This window comes from Perognathus longimembris, chromosome 18 (assembly GCF_023159225.1).
Source record: "Perognathus longimembris pacificus isolate PPM17 chromosome 18, ASM2315922v1, whole genome shotgun sequence".
Taxonomy (NCBI): domain Eukaryota; kingdom Metazoa; phylum Chordata; class Mammalia; order Rodentia; family Heteromyidae; genus Perognathus; species Perognathus longimembris.
In genome coordinates this window covers 43,413,399-43,427,673 of record NC_063178.1, presented here as the reverse complement: position 1 = coordinate 43,427,673, position 14,275 = coordinate 43,413,399, and the positions used below count along the sequence as shown (strand labels likewise).

General features: G+C 41.8%; 1 pseudogene; it reads right to left on the bottom strand.

Moving 5' to 3' along the window:
* The window catches only part of LOC125366990, a 49,141-nt pseudogene that overhangs the window by 21,339 nt on the left and 13,527 nt on the right, over positions 1-14,275 (bottom strand).

Genomic DNA, 14,275 nt, shown 5'->3' with positions numbered 1-14,275 from the left:
AAGGGCCTCTCTGTAAAAAGAAACCCATTCTCAAGAGAGGACTGATTCTCTTCCTGTTCTGTTGATGCTCGTCTAGCCCAGCTGGTCAGCAAACATGTTTATTCTATTTGTAGGACATTAGGTATGAAGAGTTAAAAAATTTGTGACTTGAGGGCTACTGTACTTTGTGAGCTTAATTTGGAGAGCTATATGGCTATATTGTAGTTGAGAAAAATAGATACCAGAACCTGCCTCAGTTGAAAAGGGGACATGGTTAGCATTTCCTTAGCCTCAGGTCCTCAGCTCCTCCCACTAGCCCCCAGATCCACCCATCCCTAATGAGCCACTCCTACTCACTACCTACCTACTTCCCCTTTACCCCCAGAGATAGAAGCTGCCACCTGGATAAAGTGCAGACACCATGTAGCTCCCTCTCCCATGGGAACTATGGCCCCACTAATAAACCTCCTTATAAACCTTTTTCTCCTGTCTGCGACTATCTCTGCATGGTCTCCTGGAATGGCCAGGACATATCTTTAAGACATCTGGGTTCATTGAGGGTGTGCAATATATTTTGAGAAAAGCTATTTTTCTAAGTCATTCAATTGTTTTTTTATTAAAGGAACTTTCTATTCTCTTTCATTTGGACAATTATGAAATCATAAAGTAGAATCCTACAATTGTAAAATTGTAATTTGGAAATTTTACAGGCCAGTTATACATTGCTGTATTATTAGCTACACCAAAGATGCTCGAGCACATTACAACTTTTTAAATGAATTATAAAGACCTTCTTGTTGATGAAATAATCCTAACTTACAGTATTATGTACCCTCACAATAGAGTGTGCCAAAGTTTGTTACAAGGCAAATATGCCAATCACAAATAAATCATTACTTGAATTAAGTTTGGATAAGCCCCTCAATCTGGTAACAGCTGCTTAACAGAGGCAGCCTAACACCCGGTGACAGCAGGCTGACTGAGACAGTTTGTCTTCCACTGCAGGTGTCTTTCCTCATGTGCTTTCTCCCACAGAACCAATCATGGATCAGGGCCTCCTAGTTTTAAAGACAGCACAAGTGACACTTGGTAGGACTGCAAGGATTAAGAGAAGGATGACAATAATAGCAATCATTCCTCTTGTCTTTATGTAAGTTGTGTGTTTTTTTATTAATATCAACTGTTCAGTTTCTGGGCACTTGCCACTTAGAAATATGATACCTTTAATGAAGACAACATACATGCATACCTACTATGAAACTTTGTCCCCAAGATTCATTTCCTCTTTTCCTTCTTTTTTTGGTACCAGTAACAGTCTGCGTGCCTCCACAGCTCTTTGAATTTATACGCACGATTGAAAATGAATGTATGTTGGCATGCTGGACTGTGTGTGTGTCCTAATGGAGTAATACCCAGTTTTGAGATCTAAATTCAAGCAGTCTCTTGGCTGAAGGGTTTGAAAACGCTTTATAAGCAGTTATTTCAAAAAAAAGAGAAGAGTGTTTTTCTGACGGCCTCTTTCCTCGCAGGGCTTGTGTGGGAGGATTCTGGGATTCAGCTTTTCCTCTGAGATCATCTGCTGGCAACTGCAAGTGAGAAGACTGAATCCAAGGAGTCCAAGGCAGTCTCCATGCCGGGAATATCTGAGGCCATGGCACAGGTCTGGGGTCCACCTGGGAAAGAGTCCTCGGGGAGAAATAAACTCTCTGTGAGCAGAGCATTACACAAAGGAAATGGTAGCCAAGATGGGGAATTTTCTTCATAATACAAAAAAAACAGCGAGGGTTGGAAAACACCATTTCTCCTGAAATTACATAGAAATACTCCTAACTAAGCTACATTGCCATCAATACCACACATCCCCAAGACTATTGTCTTAAACCAATGGTCCAGCAAAGTATCATGTAGCCACTGTGACTTGGATTCAGTGCATGTGTTAAGAGCTCACCATTGTCATGTCTGGAGCTGGCCTTAGAAGCCCCTTTAGTCACACTGGACCTGAAGCTCTCCTACTCTCCCCACTACAACTTACTACAAGCCTTGACAAGCCACTGGGTCATGGGAGCAGTGTCTTCTTTGTTCCCTGCAAAGTGTCCTTGGATCCTTCCAGGGTACTAACCTGGGGTGCTGGAGGGATACAGCATCCCTCAGAAGGAGATGACAGTGTGAAGCCCAGCAGGCCATGGATTTCTTTTTGTCCCTGAATGATGAAAAGTCTCAAGGGCCTAAGTTAACAGCACCTACAATGCCATCCAGAGGTACTTCTCAGACACAGCAGAGTGCCTTGGGAAAAGTTATAATGTCCTGGGAGGCAGGGGGTGGTTAGTGTTAGGGACTGAATGTTTGCATGTCATCCCCTGCTTCCTCTCTTGTCAGTGTATTACCCAATGTGAAAACATTAGGAGGTTGGGGTTCTGGGAAGTGATTAGATTGAGGAGCTCCTAAGAGCCTCAAGATGGATCTGTGCCGAGCCATAGAGCTCTTCCCTTCGTCCATGACAGCTACAGCAAGAAGTCAGCCTTTGACAACCTCACTAGAAACTCAAATCTGCTTGCATCTTGATCATAGGCTTCCCACCCTCTAGAACCAAGTGAAATAACTTTTGGTGACTTGAGACTCACATGTCATTATGACATCCCACGTGGACTGAGATGGGTAGGAATGACAGTGTTCTTACTTTGCTCTTGCCTGCAATACTCAGGGATGTTTTAGTTGAATGTACCCATCAGTTCTGACCTCTTCTGGTGCTCCTACCCACACAGAGAAGGAAACTGAGGGAAAGGAAAGGGAAGACTGAGCCAGAGCACTTTTGTCTCCCACTAGATATTTAGCAATGTATGCCGCCATTTCAAACTATAACAAAAGGGCAATTATGCTACTAGCATCTAGAGAATAGAGTCCAGAGATATTGTTACATATCTCACTGTGGCTCAGGGCAGCCACCAATACCCTGTCATAATGAACAATTATCCATACCAAAATTGCAACAGTGCCAGCACTAAATAAGCCTAACCCAGGGGAACTGACTTAACTTATAGCATGAGGTCCCTAAATAATCTCATTGAATTTGCCAAGCAAATTCTTCAGCAAAGAATGTCAGGAGAAGCAAATGATTTTGCATAGAGAAGCTTCTGACTTGAAACTACATGTAACAAGGTTTTATCATTTGCTTCCCTTTGGTGCCTGTACTAGAGCTTAAACTCAGAAACTCATACTCTCACTTTGCTTGTTTTTGCTCAAGTCTGGCATTCTTAACATTTGAGCCCCAGCTCCACTTCTGGCTTTTTGATGGTTTCCTGGAGACAAGAGTCTCATGGATTTTTCTGTCCAAGATGGCTTCAAGCTATGATCTTCAGCTCTCAGCCACCTGAATAGCTAAAGTTTACAGGCATGAGTTACCAGCCCTTGGTTTATCATTTTTTCTTATCTGCTCTATCGCTGCAAAAATCAGTGGGTCACCAATACCATAAATTCCTCTGGGCAATAAGGCTCATAAATGATGTGTGACTCCACCTGGTCCCTGTGATCACTAATGTGTTACTGAAGGGGAGGCAAAGTGGCCAGGGATCTCCAGTGTTAACAGTCCCCTACACTCATTTACAAACGGCAGACTAGCATAGTCCCAACTCTAAGCGTGCCTTACATACAAAAATATAATTGATCCTCATAGCACTGAAGAAGATTCTTCCCCTACCATCTGTTACTACCATCACCTTACAGATGAGGAAACTGAGATACTGAAATTAAGTAATTTTCTCAGTTTCATGCTTAATAAGTGATGTGAGCCCATGCTCAAAATTTCAGTTCCAGCTTCCTTATATGAATTTCCACATGTTTGTCCACGATTAAAATTACATTTTAAAACAATCAACTCTGTTGGTGGCTCACACCTATAATCCTAGCTTCTCAGGAGGGTGAGATCTGAGCATTGTAGTTTGAAGCAAGCTCAGATAGGAAAATCCATCAGAATCTTTATCTTCAATGAGCTACCAAGAAGTAGAACTATGGAAGTGGAACTATGGCTCAAGTGGTGGAGAGCTATCTTTGAGCAGAAAAAGCTCAGGGCAGTACCCAGGCCCTGAGTTCAAACCCCAATACTGGCAGAAAAATAAACAAAAAAACAGTCAATTCTGATAAAAACTATTATGGTATAATAAAAAATTTCACTGGCTTTGTTCCTGTTGCTGGGAGATAATCTCTATGTCCCTGGAATTTTCTAAGTGACAGTGTCTATGTCAATTATGAGCCTATTAGTTCATACCTGAGCTGTGAACTAAGGGAATGGAAGGTACTGGAAGGACTCAAGATGGGGCTGGTCACCAGGAGAACCAGGCACAGATCACAGAGATTGGACTTGGACCTCCAGATGACCTGACCATTAAAGGGTAGAGGGGAAGAACAGAAAATAGTGAATAGTCACATGACTGCTGATTTATTATTATGCCAGTAGTAGAGCAGCCTCTATAAAAACTTTGGGCATGGAAACTGGAGATTCCTAGGCAGTAAACACATTCCTGTGATAAGACAATAAAGCACACAGATCAGGGGCTGGTAATATGGCCTAGTGGAAAGAGTGATTGCTTCATATACATGAAGCCCTGAGTTCAATTCCCCAGCACCCCATCCATATATAGAATATGGCCAGAAGTGGCACTGTGGCTCAAGTGGCAGAGTGCTAGCCTTGAGCAAAAAGAAGCCAGGGACAGTGCTGAGGCCCTGAGTCCAGGCCCCAGGTCTAGAAAAGCAAACAAACAAAAAGCACACAGATCCTGTGGAAGGAGAGTGTTTTGATGAAGGCCCTTCCAGTCTTTGTGTTTGCATCTCTTCATTTACTTGGTTCTGATTTGTATTCTTTATAATCAAGTTGTTACATCAGTTTCTTGAGTTATAGGAGTCATTCTAGTGAACTGACCTGAAGAGTTCCTGAAAATACTTGAAATTTGTACCGAAGTGATCAGAACTGTGGGTGGCCTTAGAGGCCTCAGGGCTTAGCAGGCATCTGAGATGAAGGGAGCCTGGTTGGGGAGTCATATTCCTCCTACCTTTGGTCTGACACTAACACTGGATACTTAGCATTGGAATTGACTTGTGTTGCAGTTACAAGCCAGATGGATCCAGAACAGACATCATTACTGTTCTTTATGCTAGTTTATGAACCAGTGTGACACTTTAGTCTTCCAAATGTTCAACAAGAATTCAAGGACTGATTTCATCTATAGTGATGTATAATGTTAACCAAAAACAAAATGTTTAAAGTGCTCTCTGATTTAGGTAATACAGTACAGGTATTTAAAGTATATGGACAAGAAATTTTATTTTGCTTTCTCCTGTCTGAATCAAATATCTCATTTCTTGGGTCTCCTGTCTTAAAAATATGCACAAAATAAGAGGATTGAACTCTAAGGGTTATTATAGTCTTACTCAGAGGAAATGCAGTATTCACATTACTTTATTCATTCAAAACCATAAAAGGCAGAAGTGATAAAAGTTAGTAAGGCAAATTGTTCTGGGACCTCTTTTATGATTAGGCTGTTCACAGTATGCCTCAAACTGGGACTTGAGAACTACTAGATTTTAGATAGCATACAAATACAAACATTTTATTGTTTCAATTTTATTTTATATTTATTTTCCTGTTTGTACTGGGGCTTGAACTCAGGGTCTGGGCTCTATTACTGTGCCTCTTTTTGCTCAAGTTTAGTGCTCTACCACTTGAGCACTTCCAGCATTTTCTAAATAGTTTATTGGAGATAAGAGTCTCAGGGACTTTCTTGCCTGGACTGGCTTTGAAATGTGATCCTCAGATCTCACCTCCTGAGTAGCTAGGATTACAGGCATCAGCTTGACTTTTATGGAACATGAGCACATGGAGCCAATGACGTCTATGTTGTTCACAGCTTCAGATGAGTTTCTATAAGTAGGATTTTAAAAGTGATTATCAAGTACATACTAGCATCAATGGAATGTTGGTTGTAGGAAGACAAGAAAGATTTAAGTTTGCCTCTTGTATTTCCAGGATTAGATGACATAATGGGGTCAGTCTTCCGGCACAAATGATTTACAGAACACCCATTGGCAACTATCCTGTGAAAAGGCAACACTTAGAATTTTCCCTTGGTCACCCACCTAGAGAGTCCTGCGTATTTAGCAGGGTTGGGTAATCATCTTCTTGCTATCTTTAGACTCTGGGGATTGGGCTCCCAAGAAGAATTTTAAAATCATCTTTGCAGTGGTCAGTCCTATGTGGAATAAATGGACATTATATATTTATTTGGGTGCCATGAAGTACTGTGGCTGGGACCATGACTTCCCTCCACTCCTCTTGTTCACCTGGAAACTCTGGCATCCACAAGGGCCATGCCGATAGTGTAGGCTGAACTCTGTCCTGCTATGAGAAGGAAAGGAGTTGGGGTTTTGTTAGGAGATAGGAGGTGTGGACCTAGGGTCACCTCTGGTGAACGCTTCAGGTTCTCTGCACCCACCCCTCCCAGGCCCACAGACAGACTACAGTGTCCCTGCTACAAACTCCTCAGAGCACCTGTGGTCTGACTAGTGGAGACAATGATGGGTCTGCCGTGGGTGGGGACAGGAGAGTTAATCACCATTGCTCATGTGGGAAGAAAGCATTCCTATGCAGGCTGTCCATGTGGACCCTGTGCACATCTCTGTTACAACTGAGCGGGCAGCTATGCGGGTCCCATTCTAGGATGCTGCTTCCAAGGTCCCATAAGGAAGAAAGAAAATCTAAATGTGGAATTCTCACCTGTTGTCCTCCATGTCTCACCCAAATGTGTATTTTATTTGGACACACACACACACACACAGTATATCACACCTACACACACCCTAACCTTGGCTTAAACAGTTCACTAGAGCTTCTGTCAATTGCCCCTTGAAATCCTACTAGCCCTGGTCCTGCATGAATGCCCTGTGTGACCTGTACATAACTTTCAAGGGAAAAGGGGTATAGGCCTTTAAATTGTCTCGGGACTTCTAAGCTTATTCCCAAGACTCCAGGGCCCAGCTTGTAATTCCAGTTCACCCTACAGTTAGCTTTCTGGAACTCTCAGATCTGAGGATTCAATCCATTTTGGATGGATAATATGTACAAAAACCTGTCTGTATTGAACATGGACAGATTCTTTCTTATCAGTGTTCCCTGAAGAATCCAGTATAATAACTATCTATAGAACATTTACATATCTTTTTGGTATTTTAGGTCATTCACACATGATTTAAAGACTACAGGAAGATATGCATGGCTCCTGTGCAAATACTCTGCCATTTTATATAATGAACTTGAAATCTATGGATTTCAGCATTCTTGGGTGTTCTGGAGCCAGACACCCTGGGACATATGAATGTCTGCACTCAATATGGAACTCAGAGGTCCTCAAATAACACATTAAGAGGCCATTATCTTAAGTCACCCAAGTGAAACACTGTCCAGGCATGCAAAATAGAAACATTCTCAAGACTTATTTACGTCTCCAAAGATATTAACTTTAAATAAGTGACAAGTACAGTGCATTTGATTTCAATATCTTGGGCTTTTCCAGTTCCCAGGCCACTCAAGTGTACAGATTATGAAGAAACTGGTAGAATTATTAGTGTTTATTTGGTGTGTGTGTGTGTGTGTGTGTGTGTGTGACTGCCTTGTACATGTCAAATGTATATGCCAACAATAGCACAGCTTGCATCACACTTGTTAACTTGTTATCAATATGATAGCCAATTATTTCTGACATGGGACCCTAGTGGGATACTCCAAACCCTGCATTTTATCACCTCGGGGAGGGGGGTAACACTTGGACATTTCCATGACATTTTATGCTAATCAATCAACTTCCTTATTTTAAAGCAGAGTTTCACAGGAGTCACAATGAACCCCATGATGACTAGAGACCAGAAACCATCCATTCCCTAAGCAGAGCTGCCAAGGATTTGCTGGTAATACAACTTCCAAGCAGCTTTTGAAATTGTTTCTTCTATTTCTTCCCTTCCGAGGGGGGGAAGGGAGTGGGGATCAAACCAAATGTGAAGACAAGAGACTTCATCTCCCAGAGGTTTCTCCTATTATAGAATTCTTAAAAAATATTTACAAGAGGGCACTTCTCATGGGAAGTGAACTTTAAGGTTGCCAAAGACCTTGACTGTCCAGCAATGTTTCCCATGGATTCCAGGTTGGTTTAGTTATTCTATTCTAGGTGGTGGGGACAAACATCATCCTAAGATATTTCTGGGACCCCAGCAAATAGTAATTCATCTAGAGTCAGAATGAGCCTACTGGGAGCCCTGAGTCAAGCCAAAGTCCTAAATCAGACAGAGATCAGGTTCGCAGGGTGAAGGCCCTTCATTGTCACTGTCAGCTCCTGTCCTCTGGCCTCAAATGACCCTTTCGACCATTCTTCATTCAGGTCACCTTAACAGGGCATCAAGCTGCAAAAAGTTCTACTGGTAAACTTTCAGTCTTCCTCCCATACTGTCTGCTAGATCTGGGGACTGAAGCTCAGAGTAAAGTGTGAATTTTGTATTTGTCCTTCTCACTTATATCCATGACCACTGGGAAGAACTATAGCAGTAGGTTCTCTCAAATCTAGCTGCTTCCTTCCTCCTCTTTTATTCTTTATTTCCTCCTTGCCCTCCACTACTAACAGAAAGAGTAAACCTTAGTTGCCCAAAGGTTATAAAACAAAGCCAAAGTGCATTTGCCATGGGACCAGGATCTCAAGTATGTATTGGATGATTTGTGATTCTATTAAGTCAGTAACCTCTTTTTGGCTCAGTTTCCTCAATTGTAAAAGGGAAGAATGTCTGCCACACCTGATTCATGTGGCTACTATGAAGGAAGAGAGGGCAATGTTTCAAAGATTCAGATAGACTGTTCACCTGCCAATGCTCACTGCTGCCAGTGCGACCCAGCACACCTCAGCTCCTGCTCCTAAGCAAGGCCCAGCACCACACTATCCAGCATTGCATAGAGACCATATGGAAAATCACAACAGGCTGGGCAACACGGGGATGTTTAGAAAATGACATTCTGGAGCATTCACTCTGCCCCATTTGAGCCTGCTCTTAATAGCTAGGCTATACTCACACTTTGTGCATGGGGAAGCTGAGAGTCTAAGAGATAAGCCTCCTTGTGCAAGCCACCACAGTGATGAAAATAAGAGCAAGATCTGATCAAGGAATGGCTGCTAGGCTCAGGACAAATATAGACTTAAACAGGTAGAAGCCTTAGGAGTCAAGGAAGGACCTGTCAAAGTCTGGAATCTTCCAAGGAGCCACATGCCATTCAGTTAGCTTCAAAGTACATCAGAGAGAGCAGATGTGGGGCCAACATTATTCTTAGCCAGTCTCATCCCTCCACGCAGCTCTGCTGAGAAGCTCCTATCACTAACAAGAGCTGATGAAAAGCTTGGTTTCTTGGGAAATATAGAACTTGTCTTCTCCAGTATCCCCAGAACAACCATGCAGTGGTACAGAGTCTTCCTGGCAGGGTGGGGTGGCGGGACAGAGTCATGTTGGAAGCAATGGACTGGTTGTAGGCCAAGGCAAACCCTGTACCACAGGAGCCCAAGTTAGGATCTGTGATGAAGGTGACATGAGCTGAGAGGCAGGGAACACATCCTGTGATTGGCAGATTCCTGTCCACTCATGGGCAGAAACTTGTAATGTATTGTTTTCAATGATGACTAATCAGAGATGTCACCTGTGAACCATTGCATGATTATTCAGAATTATGGGAAAGTTACATCTTGCCAACTATAGTTAGAGTTTGCAGATGAGTAATGCTGTGCTGTAATTCTCAAGTCTCATCTCTAGCTACTTCCAAAACCAGCAAGTAGGGATTTAATAAACAAGTTGAAGGGAGCCTCACCTGCCACCTTGTATGTATATGGATGTGTCCAGAAAGACACTGGTTGTACTGGGTAGATATCACCTTTCTTACTGGTCAGAGACCACATCTGGCCCATCATTATCTTGTAATTAAAAGGCCTTATCCATCATCTGTTCATTGTTTTTTACCATCTGAAGAGGTCACAGAGAACTGACCTAAGAGGAATGATCAAAACCCCAGGAAGGTGAAGTAGGGTTAGAACCCCAACCAGAGATGAATTAAAGTCCCTGTCTGACCCTATGTCCACCTCCACCATGTTTGAGTCACTTTCGTTCTTGGAAACTCAGGGCCCTGCTTCAGGCTAGGGCACATAGATAACACATGATCATTCCTTAAGCTACTCTCTAACTCAGACCTTCTCTTCAGGGTGCTTTGGAGATGGTGAAGGCTCCTGAAAGGCTCCTGAAGAACATCAGGTTGCATCTGAGTTATGTGGTTTCCACTCTTCTTCCTCCTTAGTGTTTTGTGTGATTGAGTTTCTCTGGGACTGTGTATTGGGATGGAGATGTGGGAGGACTGAGGGCAAAGACAAAAAAGTAGATGAAGGGCATATGAGACAATAAGAAAAAGGGAGCCACGTGGACTGAGATAATAACAAGGAAATCAGAAGCAGGGAAACCCTCCTTTCGCTTTCTGCGGAATAACGTGAGTTGTAGATCAAGATGGCATATGGCAAAAGAAGGCTTCTGGTAAGAATTCCAGGAGCCTGATCATTAGCCAGTAGGGCAGAAGGGAGAACACAGTCCTTGGATGAGTGTGAGGTCAAAGCACAGGGTTGGACACACAGGTGATGGAAACATCCTTTTCCCTAGCATGGAAGGAGACAGAAGTGTCTATGTGGTCACCACTGGGCCGTAAATACATGGAAAGAACGAGACTATGCCATAGTAACAGCACTCTCCCCCAAAACAATAATATCCACACAGGTAAACTCAGTGAGAATCCTCTGTGAGCATACCAATTATGTCTGACCAAATAGTTGAGCATTCACTACTATGAAAAAATCAATACAAGGTGAATTAAACAAACATTTTGCTTTTAACAAAAGGTAAAAAATAATCTACCCATCACAGTTCTGCCCTTGCAGATCTTAATGAACCCCAAAGAAATTTCTAGGTTGCGTTCATATGTGAGGAGTTGTAGAGCAGCACATAGCATCTTTTCTCTGGCTGCTGGATACATTTACATTTGCTTCCTGAAGAACCAACTCCTCCGAGAGTCCACAGAAGATGCAGCCACGGATGACTCTGCTTTACACCGGAGACTGTCAAACTTTCCAGGTGATGTGGCAGTAACTGTGAAGGTGACAAACTGACAACTCTTTCCTTTTCAAGAAGCTACTACTTTGTAGAGAACCTGGAATCAGCAACACATATGAACAGTTAACCCAACTCTATCTCACAAACAAGGACCTGTAAGGGTCCGCTTTCCTAGAACTCTCACCTTATAGACCTGGATGACCTCGACCAAAGCTCCATCCTCAGTAAATGCAGGGTCAGTTCTTTGTCCATTTGTCTCTCCAGTCTATGACATGTCACACTCTACATTTATTATGTTTAAAATGCAGCTTCCATATTCAAATCCCAATAACATTTCATTATCTCGGAGCACATTTCATTAAAGAAACCGTTGAGTCCCCTTTAACAGTGAGCTGCAACAGAAAATCTAGACCCCAGTTCTCACCTTCAAATTTGCACAAGGTAATAACACACATGTGGGGATTTCATTCTCAGTCCCTGCAGGTGCCTGGGGCTTGTTCTTGACTTGAAAGACTGTGGTGGTGGTGGCAGTGTTGGTCTGTACTAGGAAGGCTGGCCGCCACACGATCATATCAGAGCCATTGCCAAAGGCTTGAATTGCATTTTCTGCAGTAAAACAGGAAAGAATCCAATTTCAAAGTCAAGCAGCAAATGTAACAGGCAGTATTCATGCACATACTCAGAGAGGTACAGTAGAAATTCTAATTAGAGCATTGGACTTTGCTGCATAAAACCTATTCATCTGGACACCCTGCTTGTGCTAACCAAGCTTTGGGTTTGGTGCTCAAAAATCAGTTCAGTCTAGTAGGGAACCAGTATCTCAAGCCTGTAATCCTAGCTACTCAGGAATCTGAGATCTGAGGATCGAGGTTCAAAGGCAGCCCAGGTGGGAAAATCCATGGACTCTTTTCCGTAATTAATCACAGAAAGAGCCAGAAGTAGTTCTGTGGCTCAAGTGGTAGAGTGCTAGCCTTGAGCAAAAGAAGCTCAGGGACAGCACCTAGGCCCAGTGTTCAAACCCAAGGACTGGAAAAAATAAAATAAAATAAAATTCAATCATTAATTCCTGAGATGGACACTTGGATATCCTCCAAGAAATAGTTATTTTGTTTCTATTTATGTCACATGTTTTGAGCAAGGCCCTTGCTCTGCACTGCTCCTTGGTAAACACTTTACAAACTCAGACTTGTTACGTGAACTTATAGAAAAATTTGTCAAAATTCTATACTAAAAGTAAATTGGTGAATGTCCCTTTATTTTCAACATATTGCTCATCACAAGACTGAGGCAGGAAAAAATGCAGCCAGTCTCTTTCAAAGAAAAACCTACTGCAAACCTCATCAATAGCTAGAGAATATTTAAGTAAAAATTTCTTTCTCCTTTTCTGCTCCCAAGTCTTCCAAACAAAATCTGCATAATTAGATAGAAGCAGTACTATTTAAATGAAAAGTTTAAAATGTAAAACTTTAAAAGCTTATTAAAGTTTCATGGAATTAGATTTTTTTTTGTGGCAGAACTAAATTGTTGTGTTGTTCTCTCCTCAAAAAGGAATAAACAACAGTTTTTAACCAGGTCTTCAGGGATTTGGCAAGGATTTAGGAATTTTTTATTTCATACTCATTGTATAAGAAATCAAACTCCTTCATTTGGGGCATGAATGTGCAAATTGGTAATATATGACTCTTAGTTGGCATGTTTTCCCCCATATACAAAATTTTTTATGCCTAACCTTGCCCCAAGAAGAAATACTTTTATCTAACATTGCTATTCTTTTAGTTTAGCAAATTGCAAACTCATTTTCAACAACTTCACTTTTGGGGGAATATACGAAACAACTTCCAAATTTACAAATGCATTTTTGTGATCTTAGCTGCACTGTATGGCTTAACCACTGGCTAGAATGCTGCGAATGGAAAACCTAGGGACCAGTTTCCATAAATGATCTCAAAACAAGAACAAAACTCTTCCTTTTTCCTGTGAAGAAATGTAAAGTTTGGGCATGGTAGTACACTCTTTTTTTAAGTTTTTATTATAAAACTGATGTACAGAGAGGTTACAGTTTCATACGTTAGGCATTGGATACTTTTCTTGTACATTTTGTTACCTTGTCCCTCATTCCCCCCGACCCCCTCCCCCTTCCCCCCACTGTGGTGTTCAGTTCACTTACACCAAACAGTTTTGCAAGTATTGCTTTTGTTGTTGTTTCTCTTATTTTACCCTTTGTCTCTCAATTTTCGTATTCCCTTTGAATTTCCTAATTCTAATACCAGTACACACTGTTTCCGATTCACTCAGATAAGATTACAGAGATAGTGTAGATACAATGACAAGAAGGTGATACACGAACATCATCAATAGTAGAAACTACAGATACACATGGATGTTGAAAGTAGTTACAACTGTGATATAACAATCATTTCCATAAAATGGAGTTCATTTCACTTAGCATCATCTTATGTGATCATAAGGGTAAAGTATTGGGCTCTTGTGATCCTCTGCTGTCACTTGCCTAAACCTGTGCTAATTATTCCCAATAAGGGAGACCATAGAGTCCATGTTTCTTTGGGTCTGGCTCACTTCACTTAGTAAAATTATTTCCAAGTCCTTCCATTTCCTTACAAATGGGGAAATGTCATTCTTTCTGATAGAGGCATAAAATTCCATTGTGTATATGTACCCATTTTCCTGATCCATTCGTCTACGGAGGGGCATCTGGGTTGGTTCCAGATTCTCGCTATGACAAATTGCGCTGCAATGAACATTGTTGTGCTGGTGGCTTTACTGTGATTTTGTTTGTGGTTTTTTGAATAAATACACAAAAGTGGGGTTGCTGGGTCATAGGGGAGTTCTACATTTAGCCTTCTGAGGACTCTCCATACTGCTTGCCAGAGTGGCTGAACCAGTTTACATTCCCACCAACAATGAAGTAGAGTTCCCTTTTGGCCACATCCCCTCCAACAACTGTTATTGTTAGTTTTCTTGAATATGACATTCTTCCTGGGGTGAGATGGAATCTCAATGTTGTTTTGATTTGCATTTCATTTATGGCCAGTGATGTAGAGCACTTTTTCATATGTCTCTTGGCCATTCTCATTTCCTCATCAGAGAAGTCTCTTTGTAGGTCTTTAGCCCACTT